Raw genomic sequence first — 22,848 nt, 5'->3', positions numbered from 1 at the left:
GTTAGGATTTTGCAATTATCACATTAGGATCATACACTTTGGAGACTGGAGCCTCTGCCACTAAGGCTGTCAGTTGTTTATCTTTTGCGGTATACAGGTGCATATGAAGACTAATAGACTTTGCATGCACAGGTTTCCACTGGCATAACCTCTCTATAATCTGGTATGTGACTAGTGTTTATGTGAAAACCTATACCTCAGCTAGGAAAGCAAAAAGCATAATCAGACTTGTGGACTGGCTATAACAATGCAATACAACAAATCCTATCTGTAAATAAAGGCTCTCAGTCATTAACCTCTATATCAGATATGATGAATAGAAGTGAAATATGGGTAAGGTTCCCTGTTTTTCATTTTAACTGATTTTTACAGATGAACAAAGACAGAAAATCCTTTATTTTCCTGTCTGTGTTTGTTGTTAAATGTGGATAAAACCAGAAATTAGATTCTTTTTTTAGTTATTCTAAATGCTGTCATTCGTGTCTTCCAGGCCAATAGCTGTGCGGATTAACAGGTAAGGGGTTAAAAAATAGAAAGGAATTTTAGTAAAGAGGCTTAAGTAGCAGTAGATATGCACAACCTTGATACTAAAATGTTTTCATATAAGCGCATTGATTTATTATCTGAGGGTATTTATATCTTTGAAAGCTATCGGGTTGAATGAATGCATATTTTTGGGTTAAATAAATGGGGAAATATACTAATTACAACCTCATTTTTTACAAAACCCAAAATTAATATAGGTAAATTCAGATAACATTGGGGAAAAATAAATATGGATAAATACAGACGGAATGTCAAAAAAATAAATACCATAAAACCGGGAGCCCTAACTATAAGTACCTTAATACATAATGTCATGAAGAGGTGTTGGTCCTTCTGAATTGAAGACAAAATGGTGGCCACAAAACCTGCATAAGTGTGGAGGACATAAAAGGCTGCAGAATGCTTCAAAGGCAGGTTGAGAATTAGTAGGTCACGAGGAAATAATCCGTTTTTTGAAGAAACAGGCATTGTTTCTAAATTGTAGCAGCAAAATCTCAAAAGATTCTCAGCGCACAGAATTTCAAAATGGCAGCCACGATTGCTGACAGAGTTATGGAAATTACCCTTTGCAAGTGTTGAAGTTAATCTGGCGATGGAGGAACAAGAGGAGAGTAGTGACGCTCTTCCATGTTAAAGATTTCTGCTTCCTGGCTGCGAGGTGCCCAACATCTGGACTGCAGCATGGAGCTCCTCAGGTTTGTGGCCTTCTCTTTCGGCATTCAAGCCACACCCCTCCAGGATGGTGTTGAACCACTCGATTTGCACAGAGGTGAAATCATTCTCCCTCGAGCCTTCTCATTGTTCCTAGATGTATGTGCGTGTAGAAAATAATTGATGTAGTTTATATTGCGACAAATACCTCCTTTCCTGGATATCAATTTAAGCCTGCAAGAGGTAGTGTCTGAGAGTGATGACCACATTCATTGCATCATCATCAGAATTATGGGTTGCAAACAGTGCCCACAGCTGAAGAAGGAGGATTTCTGTTTCTGAGGCATTTAGCGCTTGGCATCAATTAACATATTAGACCAAAAAGTGGATTTTAACAATGTCATCCCAGATAAATTAGCTGTACAGCGTTAGCTTGTAGTCAATTGTAAGGGAAGCTTGTGAAATCATCGCACACCCCAATGTCTGCCATAGAACACAGGAGTGTTATTCCTCAGTGGAAAAAAACACTTTCAGAGGCCATGGGGCCATTGGAAACATTGGGCCCCGAACAGACGAATGTTTATGACCTAGAAGAAATTATATGACCTATTATCCTGTGCTCCAGAAGACAACATTGTCATCATTAGGTTTGTGATAGAAGAAACTGCAGCATTTATGAATACAATGCAATTAGTGGTAATGAACCAGGGGTTCTGTTCAGTGTGCCAATGTAATGATGAATATGCCAGTGTACTTCCAAGAATACTATGGGCGACCCCATGATGCATGGTTTCATACCCTTCGCGACCGTTTTGATCCATGTTAATTGTGTGACTGTAGAGGCGTGCGTTTTGGAATAATTGACACAGCCTAGCGTCCGAGGGCAATGATGCTGAAAATTCTTACACCTGCGTGAGTGTGTTCCTTGCCGCGCCATAATCGAGACATGAACACCTCAGGGATGTAAATAGCACCAGGTACTGTTAGTTCTTATTTGCGCCCTATTCCTCTCCCATGGACGGTCAGTTCTCAGACTCCAGTCTTTTGATCTGTCCCTTTTCCTTCTTTCCTGTGACGTTCTTAACTTTTTTCAGACAGCCCTGCATGGACTGGACCGGATTCCAAACTTTCTGAGTAAAGTGTCAAATTTTAACAATTTCTGTGACAGGAATGAATGCATCAGCTAACCACTTTCAGCCAAGAGGGCTTTCAATGCTTGCTTCAAATCTGTCCTGGCTGCATTTTCTCGGAGTTTATGGTTTCCATTTTGCAAGCCTTGGGGCTTGTTTTAGTGGCTGCTTTCAATAAAATCGCGTTTGATTCTAATTTCGTATGCATACGTATTTTTTTACAAACAATACTCGCTCTTTAGACGGCCTCGAACATTTTCTTCTTGAAAAGTTGCATATGTATCGTGAAAGACTATAAGCTCTATTTTTTCCACCTTTAGGGAATTTTTGCAGTTTTGATATAAATATATAAATCACCATTGACTTGAAGCTCCTCTTGAAGCTTCAAGGGTGTTAGCTAGTTGGTGTGGGCAATGGGTTTTAGTGCGAAATGATGTAGCTCAGCTGGACAGATTGACTTTATTTTGGCCAGATGGTGTGCTGGTTCTGCCTTATAATGTGCGTGTTTGAGTTATTTTGTCTTTAGTATTGTATTGTAGTATTGTAGTTGCCCAAGTCCTATGACGGATGGGTAGCGCAGTACTTTATACATTGCACTTGGTTGGAAGGGTGTGGTTTTGTTATGTGGCTTGTTTGGGCAGTTTTGTTGTCGTGCTTGATGCCAAGAACAGTGCTGTTATCACGTTATATGTTAGTGTGCCTGAGCAAATTACCTGAAATGAGTGAGTGAAAGGACACCGGAGCCGGTAATGGGATGTAATGCCTGGAGAGAAGATTACACATCTACTTGAAGGGATCAGACAAAACAGTTCAAGAGCAATTGGCTGACTGGTGGAGTTGGGTGGAAGAAAACCCAAAGGCACCTGATTGATGTCTCGGTTTCAGAGGAGAGAGGCCCCCATCACAGTGCCCTTTTAAGATCTATCTTGAAAATGGTGTAACACACAATTTTGTGATCTCCCTGCAGGGAGGATGTAGCCTAACCACTAGGGCAGTCGATCTTAAATCTGGGTAACCGGGTCGAGTCGTAACATCCTGTGATTCTGGGCAAATCACTTAATCTCCCTGTGCCTAACAAAAATGAATGTGTCCTCCTTGTGTAACGCAACTGGTGCTGATGTAAAGAGCTCTGATACCTGATACCTTGAGGTCAAGTTCACCTTCTATAAAACTACGATTTTTTTTTTAAGAATGTAAGGCGGGCCTCTGAGTATCCCATATTTCACAGATATACATTAACTTTGGTCTGAAGGGGCCCCCTGAAATGTCAAGGGGGACATGAAGCCGTGGGGCCCTCCTGCACCACAGGGGCTGCATGAGCTTGTGTTACGCCCCTGTGATGATCTTTTTCTCTCCTGACAGACTCAGCGGCGTACCTTTTGCTGCTGCCTGCCTCCAACGTCTCATCTCGTCGCGCCACCTCTCCTCTTTCTGTCTGGTCCCAGAAGCCCCTGGCACAGACTCCCTGTCCAATCCCTGTGCTGCTTTGCAGCACGGGGATTGGTCTGAGTGGGCAGGTAAGTCACCCTGCTCAGACCAGGGAGTCTGTGGGGGTTTCTCCAGCCTGGCTGATCAATGCAGCTGGGCTGGAGAAAACCTAAGTGTGCATGTGTGTTTTGGTCAGCTGGAGATGACAGGCCAAACACACATGAGCACTTAGGGAGTGAAGTGCACCAGCACTCATCACCCCCCCTCCCATGTCTCTGCCCCTCCCAACACTGCTGGCTAAGAGTCTGCAAATTTAAAATAAAACAATGCAAGAACATTGTTTTATTTTACATTTGCTGTGTCTGAGCCAGGCAGTGGGGCGACGCTCCTCTGCCATTGTGGAGGAGCCTCCTCTGGACCGACTCCAAAGTGAGATTAAACTGCTGAAACCACTGGACAATATGAATGTTTAATGAGACTAAGCCTTATGAATCCAGATGAAGAGCTATAAAAGTCACAGAGAGAAAACTACATCCCTCTGGCCACTCCAATCCATAGAGCCCTTCCCACAAGGCATCGGCCCCGGGGACCATTTCCACTTTGTTTGGCTCATCCCCATCCTCCTTAGCTAGAATTGTTTTAGAAGCATGGGATGCATGGCATACACTAACACATCCCTTACTAAAGGGGGGAAGGGCTCATGAGACTGGAAATGTGAACTGTACCAGAGGACTACAAATTGAGACAAATACATGATATTTTATGTGAACTTTCTAGGTGTGAAGTATTGTCCATTATTGGATGCATTTTGCTCCTATTCATGTCATAAGTCAGAAAAAAACTTTATTTGTTTTTCAGATTTAAAACCATTAAAGGACATAAATAATGCAGCCAGCACTTTTGCATGTTACAATTTGATACAATAAAACAAATTGATTGAAAAGACATAATTAAAACACATAATCAATGTGTTAATCAAAAAAAAGAAAAAACTTAAACAAATCATAAAAAAGTAAAGCAATTTAAAAACACCGCAATTTCTACTCCCTGCAGATGTTTTGGGGAATAATTACTAGTCTCGAAAACTCTTACAAGTTCCTATAAGTGGCAGACTAAATGTAGAGACTGTAAAATAGGCCTCTGCTGACTGTGATTGTTGCAAAAAAAGTTAAGGCTGGTCTCCAATATCTAAAATGGCATTTCCACAATAAAGGTTTTATGAAAATTGAATGGGGACATCAAAAAATGAGAAGAAAAATAGAAACTGCATCAGATGGACAGTCTACAAACCCTTTTAAACAATCATTGTGATGTGGCAATGTCACAATTCGGCGCACCATGTTCAAATGAAGCTGGTGAGTATAAACCTATGTTGACTGTCTGTTGTGTAGTCAAGGCAGGGTTGTATACCTTAATTAATTAGCAGGTGAAATAACACTTACTTCATTACAGGCTATTTTATATCTTTCTTCTTGAAGGGCTCAGGACACAAAAACTTGAGTTCTACCTCGGTAACCTGGGTTAGCATCGCTGGATCTTCAAGCAGGTTAGATCTACCTAGCCTCTCACAGAGAGTCTTGATATGCCTAAGCCGGGGAATATGTGATGCTAGATAACGTGCTAGGCAGTCCTGAAGGATCAATCTATTCAGATTGGCTACTTGTTGTGTCCGAACTGTGTGCAACAAAAGAGGGCAGGGCCTAATTAGAACTTATACACATGTCACACCCAAAGTCTTTGTGGCTCATCAAGCAATTAAGAGAGACTGACAGAAATCTCCTTAAATAAATGTTTTTGGAAACCTGTAGCCTTGCAACATTAACATATCCCCAAATGGTAGCCCCATAAGTCGCCATCGAAAAACACTTGGCCCATAAAATGTGCCCAGTTCCCTCAAGGGTTTAATTCCCAGTTTGGACAAGAAGGAGAACAGGGCTATATTTGCAGTCACAAATTGATTGTTCCTGACATTTATTTGCTGTTTATATGTGTCTCCTCAATATAATTGTACCTCCAGATAAGAGAAGGTGCCTATCTGTTAAAAACGGGCATCCTTCACTCTAAAGTGTGTAGCTTGTTCATACAAGGTGAAACTCTGTGCAATAGGATACATTTATTTCACGCAGAGCTACCACAAATCAAACATTGTCTCACCACCATTAAGCTTGCTCAGCTGACACCAACCTTTCAAATATCAACATTCCAGTGTTGACCTCATCCCATTCCATTGAATGCTCATAGAAACCTTCTTACACTGCAATACTACATTACATTTCCCCTTAAAAAAACAACTAAATCAACCAGAAAAAAAAAAAAAAACACATGCAAAAAAATCAAAATGTATCAACATAATAAATGACATTGTATACATGTTATATGAGAATAAAAACATTAATAACATTATATATTTCTAAACATTTTAACAAGAATACACCTCAAGAGTCATAATGTAATTCTTAAGGATTAGGGAGAAATGAACTCAGAACACTGTCACAAACGGGTAATATACAATTTTCAAAACATCTCACAACCTATCTAAGCTTAAATGGCAAACGTCTAATACGTTTGCTTTTCCGCACTCCTCCTAGGATCATCCTGAGAGCCGTAACTACCAGAACTGTTACAAACCACACCACTCTTCCCTTGGGACATGAGAACGCCAGGGTCTGCCCTCCTGCATTTTACCACTCTTGCTACATTCCACCAATTGAATCTATTAACTCGGATAACATGCAAACTTTGTCAATCACAAAAATCCACGGTATTTCTCACCACCTTTTTTAACATACATCACCTTCCTGATGCAAACTACATTACCCTTTTCAAACATAACTTTACACACATGGTTATGGCTGTCAAACACTTTCTTATACTTGGTCTTAGCCCCAGTTACATTCTCCTTGACTTTGATATGGTGCTGCTGCGACACTGCCATTCATATTACGGGTTTCAGGACCACCAACGGTGTCCTGAAGGTCTTTCCTCTATGAAAAGGCTGGCGTTCCAGAAACAAAGTAGACCCTACAGGGCCCCCTTTTGCCCAAATGCAATGGGATTCATGCAGGGGGGCGTGCATGCACCCCAGTTCCTGCACAGCAGAACTGTTTTTGGCGTTGGACCGCCAAAAACAGCCCACCAGACACAAGGAAATTCATAATTTGCCTGCAATACAACCACAGGTTTGGGGGTGCAGGAGCAGACCCCCAGCCTAGCAGTCTGCTCCCACACCGCCAAATTCATGATTAGGCCCTAAGTGTTCTTCATGCGCTATTAAGAAGTCTATGCCTCAACCCAACAGGAGGTATTAACCTCTCTTTCCTTACCAACAAGCCATCTTCCACTGACAACTCATCACACACCTTCCAAAATGGTTGACACAATTGTTTGACTCTCTTTTTAGTAGGCCACCCTGCAGTCACATACTTGATAATTTGCTTCTCATCAGCAAGTTCCTCTGTCCTCTATTCCAATCCTGAGACCGCACACATGTCCTCCAAATCAATTGCTACAATCAAACAACTCTCATCTCCCGTGTCATCTACGTCTTCTACACCCACCCCGTTCTGATGGAGACCTGGACAGGATATCTTCCCTCGCATTCCTTGCTTCCTGAATGTGGACAAAATCAAAATGACATTGAAATAATTTTGTTGATAATTTAGTAATACGAGGAGTCTGGTCTTTGATTTTGTCACCACACAAAATCGGCATCAAAGGTTTATGATCAGTTTTAACAGTAAACCTTGTTCCCCAAACATATGCCATACATTTTTTAAAAACCCACCAACAGGCCAACAATTCTTTTGCAATGCAGGAGAAGTGGGTTTCTGTATTCCTTAGCATTCTAGAAGCATAGCTAATTGTGGTCTCCACAATACCATTACACTGTGTGAGCACAACACCCAGACCATGATTACTCGCATCAACAGTAATGCAACACGACAACCTTGGATCAAAAGGTTTGAGAGCTTTAGAACTTGCCAACTGTTTCTTGATCCAAACAAAAGACTCTGGGCAATAAGCATACTTAAAAAAGGTACTATTTTTTAACAATGCAATGAGAGGTCTTATGTGTGACTCATCATAATCAATGATAAAACAAGCATAAAATTCACACAAGCCTATGAAGGATTTGAAACATGTTTTATCTATGGGTGCCACAGTATTGATAATAGCCCTGATCGAACCAGGTCTTGGCTCAATCCCATCACCTGATCCCTTGTTTTTCAACAACTCTCACTTTTCCATTTTCAGTACCACACATCTCTCCTGCAAAATACCAATTATTCAGTTTAAAATGTTATCATGTTCTTCTTTAGATACTGCAAAAATCAGTGATACATCTTGGAAAGCAACTACTTCTTGAATGCCTCTAAACAATTGGCAATAACTGATATATAATTCTGTTGAACACTGATAATTCCAAGGTTAATCCAATGGCATCCTACTGTACTGCACCATGACAATTGAAAAACAAATGCTGTATATTGTCTACATTCTGGTCCCAACACAACCTGGTGGTACACAGAGGCTAAATCTAATTTGCTAAACCACTTTACCCCAGACACCAACATCATCAAATCAGAAATTGCTGGTGGGGGATGAGAATAAAATAAACCCAAATGCCCTTGTTGTCATGGCGAAGGTCTATTAAAATCCTCAGCTCGCCACTGTGTTTGAGTGCAACCACCAGTGATGATAATCAAAGGGAAGATTCAATGGACTTAGTAATACCCTTATCACACAAACTCATCAACTCCTTTTCAAAACCCCCTAATAAAAAATGAAACACTATACAACATGTGTTTAACTACAGTGGATACCTCCTTGACTTTTATTTTGTGCTGGAACACTTTAATGGTACCCAATTTCTCAGAGAACACAGAAGGAAATTTAGTTTTAACTTCTTCCACTAGACCCACACTAACCACTGATATCTGATCTTTGGTACCAGGTCTCAAAACCATGTGGAAAAGACTCTGATGGAACTATCCTAAAATGCACAATCTCTTGACTGCCATATATATTTTCCCAAAAATCTTCCTGACCTTAACACTGAAATCTCTTCAAAAAATTCAGCCAACTCAATTCTCCTTTCCTGATATGACACAAGAGCACAATCGGGAGGCTCCAATACTCTACCTGGCCATTTTTAATTGAAAAGTTCCTCAGTAATCATAGTTATTCTGGCACCCGAATCCACTAAAAGTCTCACATTTTTGTCACCAACCATCACCTCAATATATGGATCAACAAACATGGTTTATGGATAAAAGCCATGTCTTTAAAATCATCCCAAAGTTTGCCAAAATTGTTGTCATTTCCCTCATCTGACATATCAGTGACCACATTGATCAACCTTCCAGTTTATCTCTTCTCACCTTGACATATCTTCTTAGCAAAGTGTCCTACTTCATTACAATTCCTGCATGTGACATTTTTAGCTGGATACTGTTTCCCACTATTGAAATTAGCAGAATTCCCATACCTGAAACAGACATTTGTTTCATTAGTGAAATTCCTTGTTGACTTACCATAATCTCCAGTAACACTAACATTCTTGCTGTTACTATTCTCCTTTTGGCTCAGAACACTGAGTACATCAGTGTTTTTGTTGTCTAGCTCTTTTACCGAGATTTGAGAGGTTGTAATACTTTTATTAATGCACAACGTTTCTTCCAAAGTCGAATTTCTTCTTGACAACAGTTTTTGTTGAATAAACTTGTTAGTACAATGGCACATTAATTGATCACAAACCAACTGGTCTGTAAAATCTTCAATATGACGCTCAGCTACAAGACCCCTGAACACCAACAGAAACGTTTGAACATTCTCCCCAAAATATTGGTTCCTCATAAAAAATTTGTGACATAAAACACTATACTAGGTTGAATATAGAATCTCGTCTTCCTTATAGCTTCCATATATTCACCCATGACTTCCTCCCCCACTGTTTCCACATCTGGTAAGTGTTTATAGATTGCACATCCCTCAAAGCCAATTGAATGCAATAGTAAAAATGGGTTTTTTTCAGGTCTGAACCTGCAGGCACCAACCACACCAAGATAAGTTTGGAAAGCATCAAACCAACTTCTCCATCTTACTGGGTGTTCCCCATGTTATTCTTAAAATGGAGGCGGTAGATTGAGTGACTGCTTCATAAAAAATCTCTATTAAGACAGAAAATATTGATTTTAAACTAAGATGAAAAATGTACTTGCAATAAGTACTACTGAAAAGGATGTCCAAACTGGATTAGACTTAATAAGTGTGCATATAACGCAGTATTGAATATTAGGCAATGATACACTTTGGACTAAGCGTGTGTTTCACTGACTCCCGCAAACTTTACTGTGGACAACTGTGTGCATCACTGAATGAAAATCCCACCACATACCTGCACGCCAAAAGTAAAGTGTGAGCATCACTGTTTTCACCCTTGAATCAACAGAGGATGTTGTTTTGAAAGAAAGGCAATTAAACAGTCTGGACTTCCCTCGAAAGACAAGTAAGTCCAAAAGCATTATGGCACCGGTGCATAAATTGCAATGAAAGGTGAAGATGGTGAGCTGACACCTGCAATCACATAATTGAACCACCATTAAAACTAACCAAAAATGGCGGCTTGCAGCCAAATAGCAGTTAATGAGACAGCGCAGCTTCAAATCCATCTTAGCCTAACTCAAAATGGTGGACATCAGCATGACATTAGGTCAGCTGGAACACAAAGAGCGCTGTCAGACTTCATTTTGTGTGAGCAGTATGCCCACACAGATCGTAGCAAAGTTCTTACCAGCGAGTTTCCAGCCGGAACGAGTACATTAATCCATAGGTAGGAATTTTCGAGTAAAAAATAAACAGACGTGCAGTATACAAGGTTCCTGCAGACCGTAACAAATCCCACCACTCATGTGTCCTATTGGGAGCTCCAGCTTCATTCACCACCAAGTTGTAGTGTCTTCATACAAGGAGGCACACTACGAGATAGTGTAAATCAACAGGATACATTTATTTCGTGCAGAGCTGCCACTAAACAAACGTCGTCTCACCACCAGTAAGCCAGCTCTTCAGACACCAACATTTCAAAAATAAGCTGTCCACCATTGACCTCTTCCCAATTCCATGGAATGCTCACATAAACCTTCATACACTGGAATACTACACAATGACATAGAGTAAATGGGTGAGACCCACAGATCATAATGAAAGTCTTACTCAAGTTAATTCTGAGATTCAGATCGTTCATAAACTCAACAAAGTTGTTCAGAAGAGAGTGAAGGATTTTCAGTGTGTGGGCCATTAGGCCCTCATCATCCTCATAATGAAGGACGGGAACAGAACAATGCCCTATCTTAGGCATGTCCCTGTACCTCTCCACTAACACTCTCTCCAAATTGTTCTTATAAAAGGTGAGGAGGAAAGGCGCAAGGACATGCCCCTGCCTATCCCCCCTTGCTCTCCATAACTCATCAGAGCTGAGCATTTGTTCCATTATAGCTAAACCTATCTTAACCTTTGATGTGGTCCCAGTATAAATTTCTGTCAGTAAGCAGCAGTGTTTTGGATGAGAGGCACAATCAGAGGTGCTAGACAAACAAAGGAAGTCCTTTTTTGCCACTGTTTATTTGTTGATCAATGAATTGAAGCTGAGGCTTTGTTCAACTGTTCCAATGCCTCTACGGAACCCATATTGGAAGTCAGCTAGTATACAATGTTGCTCTGCCCAGCTTTCCAGCTTCGCTGCCAGTATTCTACCCAAAATCGTGATCAGAGCATCCAATAGAGAGATCAGACCATAACAGCTCGGGTTGCCATGATTACCTTTTTTTAAAATAGGAATATTTAAAGACCAACTAGGAATCCAAATTTTCTGTCTTGCAAACTGACCTCAAAACATTTGTTAGTAGAAGGCCCCAGACCTCAATATTGGCCTCAATAGGTTCATATTTGATATCTTTGGGGTTTGACACTTTGGCTTTGGAGTTTTAAACAGTGGCAGTAATTACCTCATGTAATGCAATATTTGAGGTAGTTACAGACTTAGGAGCTAATTATGAGTCTGGTGGTCCATTGACCATCAGACTTGTGGGGGTGCAGTGGCAGGGGTCTTCCGACCACCCTACTACAACTAGGGCCGCCCTAGGACTGCCTCAACTGCCAGGGATCAGAGATCCCAGGTGGTGGCACAGGGGTCTTAAGGATGCTGTGGTCCTGCCATGAAAACAATGGCGAAGAGGAAACAAACAATGCAGGGCCCCCTTATGCCTCTGGGCCTGGGGATGCATGCCGTGCGGAACATGTTGTGCCCACCTGTATGCATGCACTAAGGGTGGGCGTAGTGCTCCGCTCCGCCCGCAGAGTGTATGTAGTGCTGCCAGCTTCGTGGTCCACGAAGTAGGCGTAGCAGGCAGCGCTACGCACACGCCACGGCGGAGCAGAGCTGCCCACCACCCGCCTCCTGCTCGCCCTCATTTTAAAACAACTTAAAGTATTTAAAAGTAAGAAAATGCCCTACCTGAGGTGCAGCGTCCTGGGGCTCCCTCTTCCTGGTTCAGCGGCAACTTCTTCCTCACAAATGCACGTGCGCGGACGCCCACGCATGCGCATTTTTTGCGAGAAATGCGCGGACGCCCGCTCCCCATGGTGATGCCGCTTCCCACCTCCCCCCTCCCCTACTTAATGGAGGCCGCTACACAGAGGAGCGAGTAAGTGCCCTGACCTCCTGGTCTAGGACAGCTCTCCCTCCACGCAGCACAGCCCAGCCGTCACCACCGCTGACACAGGAGAGCAGGGTTCGAGACCGCTCACAACCCGCTCCCTGCACCTGCTTGCCTGATTGTCTTGGTTCTCTGTGTTAATTCAGCCTCCCTGTTCCTTTTTTTTTTCTTTTCAGTGCCTGCCTCATTGTGGTTCATTCCTCCCTGCCACTTTTTCCTGTATTTGTCTCTTGTGATTTTTGTTTCTCTCAGTTTTTTTGCTGCCCCCAGAGCCTGCCCACCTCCTGATCACCGCTTCCCACCTTCCCGCCTCCCCCCTCTCCTACTTAATGGAGGCCGCGCAGCAGCCGCGCCGCCCACGTGCCAAAGGCAAGCCCATCTGCGCCCATCCACGACCCGACCGCGATCAGCACCAGGGACCTTGCATCTCTGACAACCCACCATTACAACTCGGCCGCCCTCCACTCATTCAACCCCGGAAAACGCAGACACTGCCAACAGGCCACACCTAACACAACCCACAGCCAGTTCTCCTACCTCCACTGCCGCCAGACCTTCACCTTCACCACCAACCCTGCCCCCAGCACCACCAAAACCAACACCAGCGACGCCCTCAGGTGCATCCTCTTCAACGTGTGCTCCGTGCACAAACACGCCATGGAGATCTGGCACCTAATCGACTCTCTCTCACCAGACATCGCCTTCTTCATGGAGACCTGGACCAATACCTCCTCCAGCCCTGATATCAGCACCGCCATTCCAGAAGGGTACAAGATCCAGAGGAAGGACTGCCTCAACCACCTGGGAGGGGGCCTCAACATCGCCCACAAGAACACCCTCTGCCTCACCACCTCCAGCTAAACCTTCCCCTCTGCCGAGCACCTGCACTTCCAGATCCATACCAGCCCCAACTCCACGCTCTGCGGAACCCTCATCTACAGACCCCCCAGCCCCCGGGCCCCCTTCGCCACAATCATCACCGCACTCATCGCACCCCACTCCATAGCCTCATTGAACTACATACTCATCGGTGACCTGAACTTCCACCTCGACAACCCCAGCGACCCCAACTCCACCACCCTGCAGGACAACCTCACCATCATTGGACTTCACCAACTCGTCACCACACCGACACACAGGGCAGGACACACCCTTGACCCCATCTTCGCAACAGGAAACAGCGTCCACTTCAGCCACACAATGCAACCCCCATGGACCGACCACCACTGCGTACACTTCACCATCGACAAACCGAAAGCACCCAAACCAACCCCATGCCCACCACAAAGAAAATGGAGCAAAGTTACAGACGAGCAACTCAACTCCACCCTCACCCAAGGCAACCACACCCCGGCATCCGACGCCAACGCAGCAGCCAGAGAACTCCACAATTTGATCACCAACTGTGCAGACAAACTCACCCCACTACACAACACCAACAAACAGCGCCCCAGGAGAGCCGCCTGGTTCACCACCAATCTCCAAGAAACAGACACACCTGCAGACACCTGGAGAAGAACTTGAGAAACACCAAGAGACCTGAAAACTACACCACCTACAAGGACGCCATGACGAACTACCAGAACTAAATCAGAACTACCAAAAGGACTTTCATCCACAACAAAATCCTCGTGAACTCCACCAACTCCAAGGAGCTCCTCACTGTCATGCAGAAATTCACCAACCCCCGCAGTGAAGCCACAGACATCACCCCGTCCCAAGACCTCTGCAACAAGCTTGGAACCTCCTTGCACCTCAAGATCAAAAACCTCTACGACAACTTCGCCAACGACTCATCAGACACCACAGCTGGCCTGTCCCCCATACACACCAGCCAGCCCGCCATCACCACATGGACTCCAGTAACAGCCAAAAACACCGCCTCAACCATGAAAGGCATCCACTCTGGAGACCCCACGGACCCCTGCCCCCCCACATCCACCACAGAGCCACCACCGCCATCGCACCCAAACTACAACACATCATCAACACCTTCCTTGAAACAGGCACTTTCCCAGATGATTGAAAACGTGCAGAAGTCATGCCCCTGCTCAAGAAGCCCACAGCCAACCCCACCAACCTCAAGAACTACCGGCCCATCTCGCTCATTCCCTTCGCAGCCAAAGTTGCTGATAAAACAGTCAACAAGGAACTAGCATGATTCATCGAAGACCATGCCGTCCTCGACCCGTACCAATCCGGATTCCGGAGCAACTACAGCACCGAGACCGCCCTACTCACCGCCACAGATGACATCTGCACCCTCCTGGACCAAGGACACTCCGCCGCTCTCATCCTACTCGACCTATCAGCAGCCTTCGACACTGTCTCCCACCATACACTCATCGCCAGACTACATGATGCCGGCATACAAGGAACAGCGCTAGACTGGATGCGATCATTCCTCACCGGAAGAAGCCAACGAATCAGACTGCCACCCTTCCTGTCTGACCCCATGATCATCACATGCGGAGTCCCACAGGGGTCGTCACTGAGCCCAACCCTCTTCAACGTCTACATAGCCCCCCTCGCAGCCATCGTCCGACAGCAAGGTCTCAACATCGTTTCCTAAACCGACGACACCCAGCTCATTCTCTCCCTCCCCAAAGACTCAGCCACCGCCAGACTAAACTTCCAAATAGGGATGCAGGAAGTAGCAATCTGGATGACCAACAGCTGCCTTAAGCTCAACGCTGAGAAGACAGAAGTCCTCATCCTTGTAACTACCACCTCAGCATAGGACAACACCTGGTGGCCGTCCACCCTCGGAAGCCCAACAATCCCCTCAGACCACGCCAAAAACCTTGGCATCGTACTCAACTCATCCCTCACCATAAACAGACAGGTCAACGCCGTCGCCTCCAGCTGCTTCAACACCCTTTGAATACTCCACAAGACTTTCAAGTGGATACCCCCTGAGTCAAGAAAGACAGTCACCCACGCACTCATCACCAGCAGACTGGACTATGGAAATGCACTCTATGCCTGCATCAACAAGTCCCTACTCCGCAAACTCCAGATGATACAGAACCCCGCCGCCAGACTCGTCCTCGACATCCCCCGACTCGAACACATCTGCTCACACTTATGTAGGCTCCACTGGCTCCCCGTGGAGAAAAGAGTCACCTTCAAAATCCTAACCCACGCCTACAAATGCCTGCACAACACCGGACCAGAATACCTCAATGACAGAATCAAGTTCCATGTACCCAAAAGGAACCTCTGAACTTCCAACCTCACACTGGCTGAAACCCCATGCATCCACAGAGCAAGAGCAGGTGGAAGATCTTTCTCCCACATCGTGGCCAACACTTGGAACAAACTCCTGGCAGACATCAGGCACACCCCCTTGCTGAGCACTTTCAGGAAAACTCTCACAACCTGGCTCTTCGGCTGAATGGATCTGCTGCACCCCCCCCCCCAGCGCCTTGAGACCCTCACGAGTGAATAGTGCGCTTTACAAACCCCCTGATTGATTGATTGACCCACACTGTGCAACCAGAGATCCGCAGACTCCAGCAGTGGTGGAGGCGGCAGATATTGACCACAGGATATTCCTCGTTCGACAGGGGTGCATTGATCTGGATCAGGCCAAGGACTTTATTCACACCAAAAGAGACCAAAGTTGACCCACATGGTCATTATGTCCTGCCCAAGGATCGCTTAAATGGGAGACTCCTGGTATTGGGCTCCATATATGCCACAAATACAAGCCAAAATGAATTCTGGCAGGCACTCTCCGGCCAACACTCGCGTAGGTGTGACATTCCCTGGCTGTTGGGAGGGGACTTCAATGCAGTGCTTGACACCACCTTAAATAGATTCTTCCCACCACTGACACAGATGGCAGCGTCTTCTAATGCAGGTGGACTGGGGGATTGGATGCACCACTGGATACTGTCTGAATGTTGGAAGGCACTGAACCCACAAGCGTGCTTATACTCTTATTTCTCCCACCCTCATGGCCTACATGTCCGCATTGACCGCTTCACCGTGAACCAGTTGATGTTAACGCAGTGTGTAAGTGCAGATTACCTGGACAAGACAGTCTGAGATCACAACCCTCATGTACTGAAGCTGCGCGGTGATGATGAGGGACTAATCACACACGTATGGAGGCTGCAACCCTTTGCACTAGAAGATCCTCTGTTCAGAGAGGCTGTAGGCACAGCAATGGACACGTATTTTGCAGAAAACACTGGCTCTGTAACTGATGTGGGACTGTTATGAGAATCCGTTAAGGCAGCAGTCTGGGAACAGTGTTTAGGCTTGACTTGGTGTTTTTGTCGTCAACTCGACAGAGAAGTGACGGTGATCAAGAACACCTTACTGCATTAGAAGCTGATCAAGAATGCTGCAGAGACACACAACATGCAATAGATGCACAACAGCGAAGGCATGCGGAGGTCTTGGAGAGACTGCGTTGCCTAAATTATGCATCACACGCGGCACACACTCATTCAGCAGCAGATAGGGCCGGCAGGCTGCTCACGCATATCATCAGGCAAGAACAAGCTCAGTCTCCTATACTATGTCAAATCCTCACCAAGCAGCAAGAAATACATGCTGAATTCACAATGCATTACACCAAAGTATACAGATCTGCGCGTTGTGAGGAGACAGCTGAACCGGGCTCATTCCTCTCTCAGCTGACTCTGCCACTAATCACTGCCAAACAGCGAGATGAATTAAATGAACCTATTACACTGCCAGATATACACTTTGCAATTTTTTCCCTAGCCACGGGTAAAGCGCCGGGGCCTGATGGCTTCCCGACTGAATAATACAAGTCCTATCAACAAGCCTTAGTGCCACAGCTCCTCACTGTGTATCGCCATGCACAGGAGACAGGGATATTGCGGGGCACACTGCGTGAATCGCTGCTGGTGTCACTACCAAAACCGAATAGGAATGCGGAGCTACTCGGCTCATACCGCCCGCTAGCACTCCTGAATAAAGATTCTAAAGTACTAGCAAAAATGTTGACATGCAGGTTGGCCCTACTAGTTTAGGCGCTTATTCATTCAGATCAAAACGGGTTTGTACCTAATCGCAGCACATCATTAAACCTACGTGGTTTTTTCAGAGTGGCGCATTATTCCAGGGCCACCTGGGAATATTCTGGATGTCTAGTATTAGACTTAGAAAAAGCGTCCAACACCTTGGAGTGGAACTTCTTATTCGCCGCACTGCATAGATACAGCCTATCCGATGACTTCATAAGTCTAGTCTGACTACTTTATACTCAGCCAGTGGCCACAGTCAAAATTGGCCCATATGTATCAGACCAGATCCCCATTGAGCGAGGCAAGAGGCAGGGATGCCTGATTTTCCCGCTCCTGTTCACGCTAGCTCTTAAGCCTCTGGCTGAAGCGCTGCGTAAAACACAAGACGAGTTGGGTATCTCTCTAGGAGATGGTCTAGACGGAGTTTCATTATATGCAGAAGACCTGCTCATTTATCTCAAGGACATCAGGCTGCCCTGCGTGGCAAAAGAGACAACTCTGCTAGAATTCGCCACCGTTTCAGGGCTCCGCGTGAATTGGGATAAATTGTGCCTGTACCCTTTCGCGGAGGTCACTTCAAATCCACGCAGGACTATTATTGTCAGTTCGGTACACTGGCAATTGTCAGCATTCCGCTATCTTGGACTACATATAGGACCTCCTTGACAGTAACTTGGTGTGTGCCATCACTGCGGTACGAGCGCAGATGTCCTTTTTTGGGGCACACTACCGTTGACGGTCACGGGACGCATAGCACTACTAGATGATAGTACTCCTGTGCCTTTTATGCCATTTTGTGAATTTACCATCCTGTCTTAAACTGGTACTATTCAATAGTCTGGAATTCGACATGAGGAAATTCATCTGGAACGGGTCGCGCAGTAGAGTGTCCTTGGCCAAAATGTGCCCCTCGGCAACTAGTGGAGGCCTATCGCTGCCGAATATGGAGCAGTATTACTTGGCGGCCCAACTCCAGTGGGTGGCGAGATGGCTGAGTGCGTGTCACATAGAAGACTCAGTGACTCAGCTGCTGGGCTTTACACATACATAGATGTTGGAATTGTTCCACCCCAACAAGAAGGGTAGGCAGCCACCTCAATTATTGTTGGACAGAGCCCACTACTGTTTCCGCCGTAGCCTGCGAATCACGCATGGGGTAATCCCATATGCGCCGTCCCTCCCCATGGTAGGTACGCCCAGAAGGCACCAGGCTATCACCAGCACAGAGCTGCTGCAACGGTAAGAAGTAGGCATTTTAATGCTGGGGAACCTGTACAGTGACGGGCAGCTCCTGCCTTTTGATGCCATTGCGGAAAATACAGGTCTACAACGCGGACAGTTCCTGTTACATTCGGCAGTAGTCCGCATGCTGCAGGAGGCATGGGGCAGTATGGCGCAGGAACCTACCACTCATGTAACCATACAATATCTGCATGAACTAGGGACAGGCTGCCACCTTGTCAAATCACAGAATGTTGAGCTGAAGCAGAAACTCCAACCTGGTTCCCCAGTTGCAAAGTATGCAGCTCTGGAAGTAACACCACATCCTCTCCCCTAGGTGCAACATTTAATCAAGTGGTCAACTGGATAAAAAAACATAAAGATTACAAATAATTTAAAAGTTCTTTGTCGCTATTTGAAAACTCAGAAAATATGTCCTCATTTTAGTTTTTTAGAGCACTAACCATAATTTTGATGCAAATAAGACCTTCTCATATATGTAATTTCTAAAGGAAATACTCTAGGTATTACAGTTTTGATTACATCAAGATGACGTCAGGTGTTCCACACTTTTGTAATAAATATAGAATGGTTGCAATCTAGTTGTTCATTGGGATACTGTTGAGAAGCAGAGGCCAGGGGCATGGACTCTGAAAATTGAAGGCAGGTAGGAGAGTGCAGAGGCAATAATTTGACCACACTGGGCAGGCAGGAAGGGCAGCTGCAGCACAACCTATGGAGGGCAGTGGAAAGGGGGGCAGGGGCAACAAACCACCAATACAGGACGGGCAAGAGAGGCTGTGGCAATATAATAGACCATTGTGGGCAGAAGGAAGAGGCCGTGGTAGTACAACCATACATGCCAACAGACCCGTTTCAGCCAGGAAACGTCCAATGTTTTTAAGCTCAAATGGGCTTTATTTGATCTGTCTCCTGTCTACAATCTCCTCTTTTTCAATGTAACTCAAAGGGGAAAATCAATACCCCAGTTTTTTTCCAAAATCTCCCTCTTACCAAGTTCAAAATGTTCGCAAGTATGGTACATTGGATCATGGTAGGCAGGAGGAATTGGGGTAGGGACATGGACTCGGATAACAGAGGACAGGAGTGACATGGAGAGGTGCACCAAACTGACCCTACAGGGCAGGCATCAGGGTTTGCAGCAGCACAACACACCACACAGCGCATGGGGGACGGGAGTGCAGCACATCAATCCATAGAAAGCAATAGGGAGTGGACAGGACCATGCACCTGGACAACAGAGAAAAGAGGGGTAAGAGGCAATGGTAGCTAGCTGACCATAATGGACAGACAGGAGAGAAAGCTGCAGCATAACAGACCATAAAGGGCAGGAGGGGCGGATCAGGGGCATTACAATGGAACAGACAAGCCAGGAGGAGGGAATAGGGGTCTGCACATGGAAACAGAGGGCTGGGGGCAAGGGGGCAGGGCAGGAGCAGCAAGATGACCATGGAGGTCAGGCAGGATGGGCACTAGAAACAAGACACAATATGGAGAGCAACAATGAGACTATGGTGGCATACACACAGACCATGGAGGGAAGGTGGAAGGGGGTCAGGGGCAGCTAGCTGACCACACAGGGAAGGTGGGAGGGGCCATGGCAGCACAGAAGACCATGCATGGCAAGTGGTAGGGTTAGTGGCAGCACAATGGCTATGATGGGCAAGAAGGAGGGTGCAGGGGCATGCACAAAGGACCATGGAGGATAGAAGGGAGGGTCAGGACCTGGGCACAGATAAGAGAGTTTAGGGGAAGGGGCCTCACAACAGACCGCGCGAGGCAGGCAGGAGGAGCAGTTGCAGCACAACAGACCAGGGAGTGCAGAAGGGTGTGGCAGTAAAATGGACCATGGCGGACAGGAGGAAGGGGATAGGGGCATGGCATGTGGACAGGCAGGGTGGAGGTGGCAGGGACAGGTTACAGTCATCTGACAATGCTAGGCAGGTGGGAGGGGAGTGGCAGCTCAACAGAACACTCAGAGTAGATAGGAGTGGCAGGTCCATGGAACATGGTGGGCAAAAAGGATGGAGCAGGGGCATGGGCATGCACAAAGACATCAGAGGGAAGGGGGAAGGAGAATAGGGGCAGCAAGCTAAGCACAGAGGCTAAGCAGGAGGTCAATGATGGGCCATAGAATTGGGCAATGGAGGGCAGGAGGAGTGGACTGGTACATCATGCTAAATGGAGGGCAGTGGCAGCACATCAGACCATGCATGGCAGGAGGGAGGAGGCTAGTCCATGGATTCAGACAACAGAGGATAGGGAGGAGGTGGATGGGGCAGCAAGCTAACTGTTCAGAGAAGGTGGGTATTAGGAACTTTATTGTTTTTAAAATGTGTGTCTGTGCAAACTACTTAAAATATGAACAAGTATGCAGCATAATCTCACTTTTATTCAGTGAGGAGAGGACGTTTGTGACTGTGACTCTGGGCTCACTTGGCAGAAACACCCCCTGACCTTCCACCCCCATCGCAAAATGTAATGGCCGCGGAAAGGGTAGGTGAACACAGTGTTATATAGAACATAGTCCTGAGAGCACAATTGAAAATGAAAACTAGATATAGTATATGGTATAAACTATGAACCAAAAAGTGTGATATAAGATAAACCGGGGCGTGAAATATAATATGCAATACATTGTGCGCAATGACAGATTCATTGGAGAGCGCGAAATAGCACAGGCACTAGCGCTTGCTATGCGATATGTGCCTTGGAGTGTAATATGCACAGGGCAGTGTTGTGTAATCTAACTAGTCTCTAAAGTTGTAATATAAAATATGTGCTGGGGAGTGTAACGTTGCATATGCACTGTGACAAAGGTATGGATCCCAGATTGTAATATGTATGGCATAGCGCTGTGCGTTATAACATAGGCATCGAGGAAGGCACGTTAGATAGGGCAATATAACCCGTGCGAATGCAAGTGTGGCATGACATATTCACGGGGTGGTGTTACAGTGCACATGGGCTAGAGAGTGTCATAGCTTACGCACTAGCTGGTGGAATACAATCCAGAGTTGTGAGGCACTCGGCGGGCACTGGTGGGTGTAACACAGCATTGGGCTCAGCCAGGAGCACGCTGTGACTCTCAAGTGAGGTTCGTCACCTCTCCAGAGAGTAAAATAAAAAGTATTACAAATCCGGCGGTGGATGTGTGTTTTATTAACCGTGAGGGGGGTTTCTTGCATAGTTTGGTCGAATTTTTGTCGAATCCCCTTTGAATGGCTTGGTGTGCGTGTATATTAAATGTGCCCGTCAATAGCTACCCATGTTTGTATAAATAAACAACAAGGGTGTCTACTTGGAGAGTACCCACCGGCAGGGTCGCCGGGATTAGGCACGGTAGGGCGTAAATACATTCCATGTGGATTAATTCTATGCATAGTCGCCTTTTAATGAATATCACGCAAATCGTCATGGTGATAGGTACATACGGTTTGTCCAGCATGTCCTAGGTGTTTCTATAAATATATATATTTTTAAAATAATAAAAAACAAAGGCCGGCCCCGGGGGATGGGGTCCCCGAGGCCATAAGTGGCCTGAGGAGGCGGGCAACGCAGCCCCCTCCTAAAGGGGATTTGAGATGTAATCAGTGATGTCATGAGTGATGTCACTGACCATGTCATGAGTGATGTAATATGTGACGTCATCAGCAGTGCATAGCGGGCGCGTAAGTTATAGTTAGCTGAACTAACTATAATGGGGGAATTTCAATGGTTTTGTACGAGTGAAAAGTCCAGCTAACTATAACGCCCCTGAAACCTATGGTTTTTTGACTGAATTTCGAACGTTTTTTAAATGCTAATTCCTAACTATAACGTGCCTGAAACCTATGGTTTTTTCAGTGAATATATATATATATTACCTACTGGCGGTCGCCAGTAGGTAGTTATAGTTAGGACCACGTTTCCATAGGAAATCCGCAACATTCTATTTTGAATAACTTTGGCGCCGGTCGACGAATCCTCGCAAATTTTTCAAAATAGGTGGGGCGCTACGCTCCGCTCCTACCCTGAAAGTCTCGGGGGGATTCGTTAAGCGGGGGCTGAGATAAAAGGGGGGTCCCAAAACGCGTTTTTCCCATGCATTTTTCCATAGGACCTTTAGACACAGCTACAGCCCGAACG

Source organism: Triturus cristatus, chromosome 4_1 (genome assembly GCF_964204655.1).
Source record: "Triturus cristatus chromosome 4_1, aTriCri1.1, whole genome shotgun sequence".
In the NCBI taxonomy this organism is placed as follows: Eukaryota; Metazoa; Chordata; class Amphibia; order Caudata; family Salamandridae; genus Triturus; species Triturus cristatus.
Note: the sequence above shows the minus strand (reverse complement) of the source record.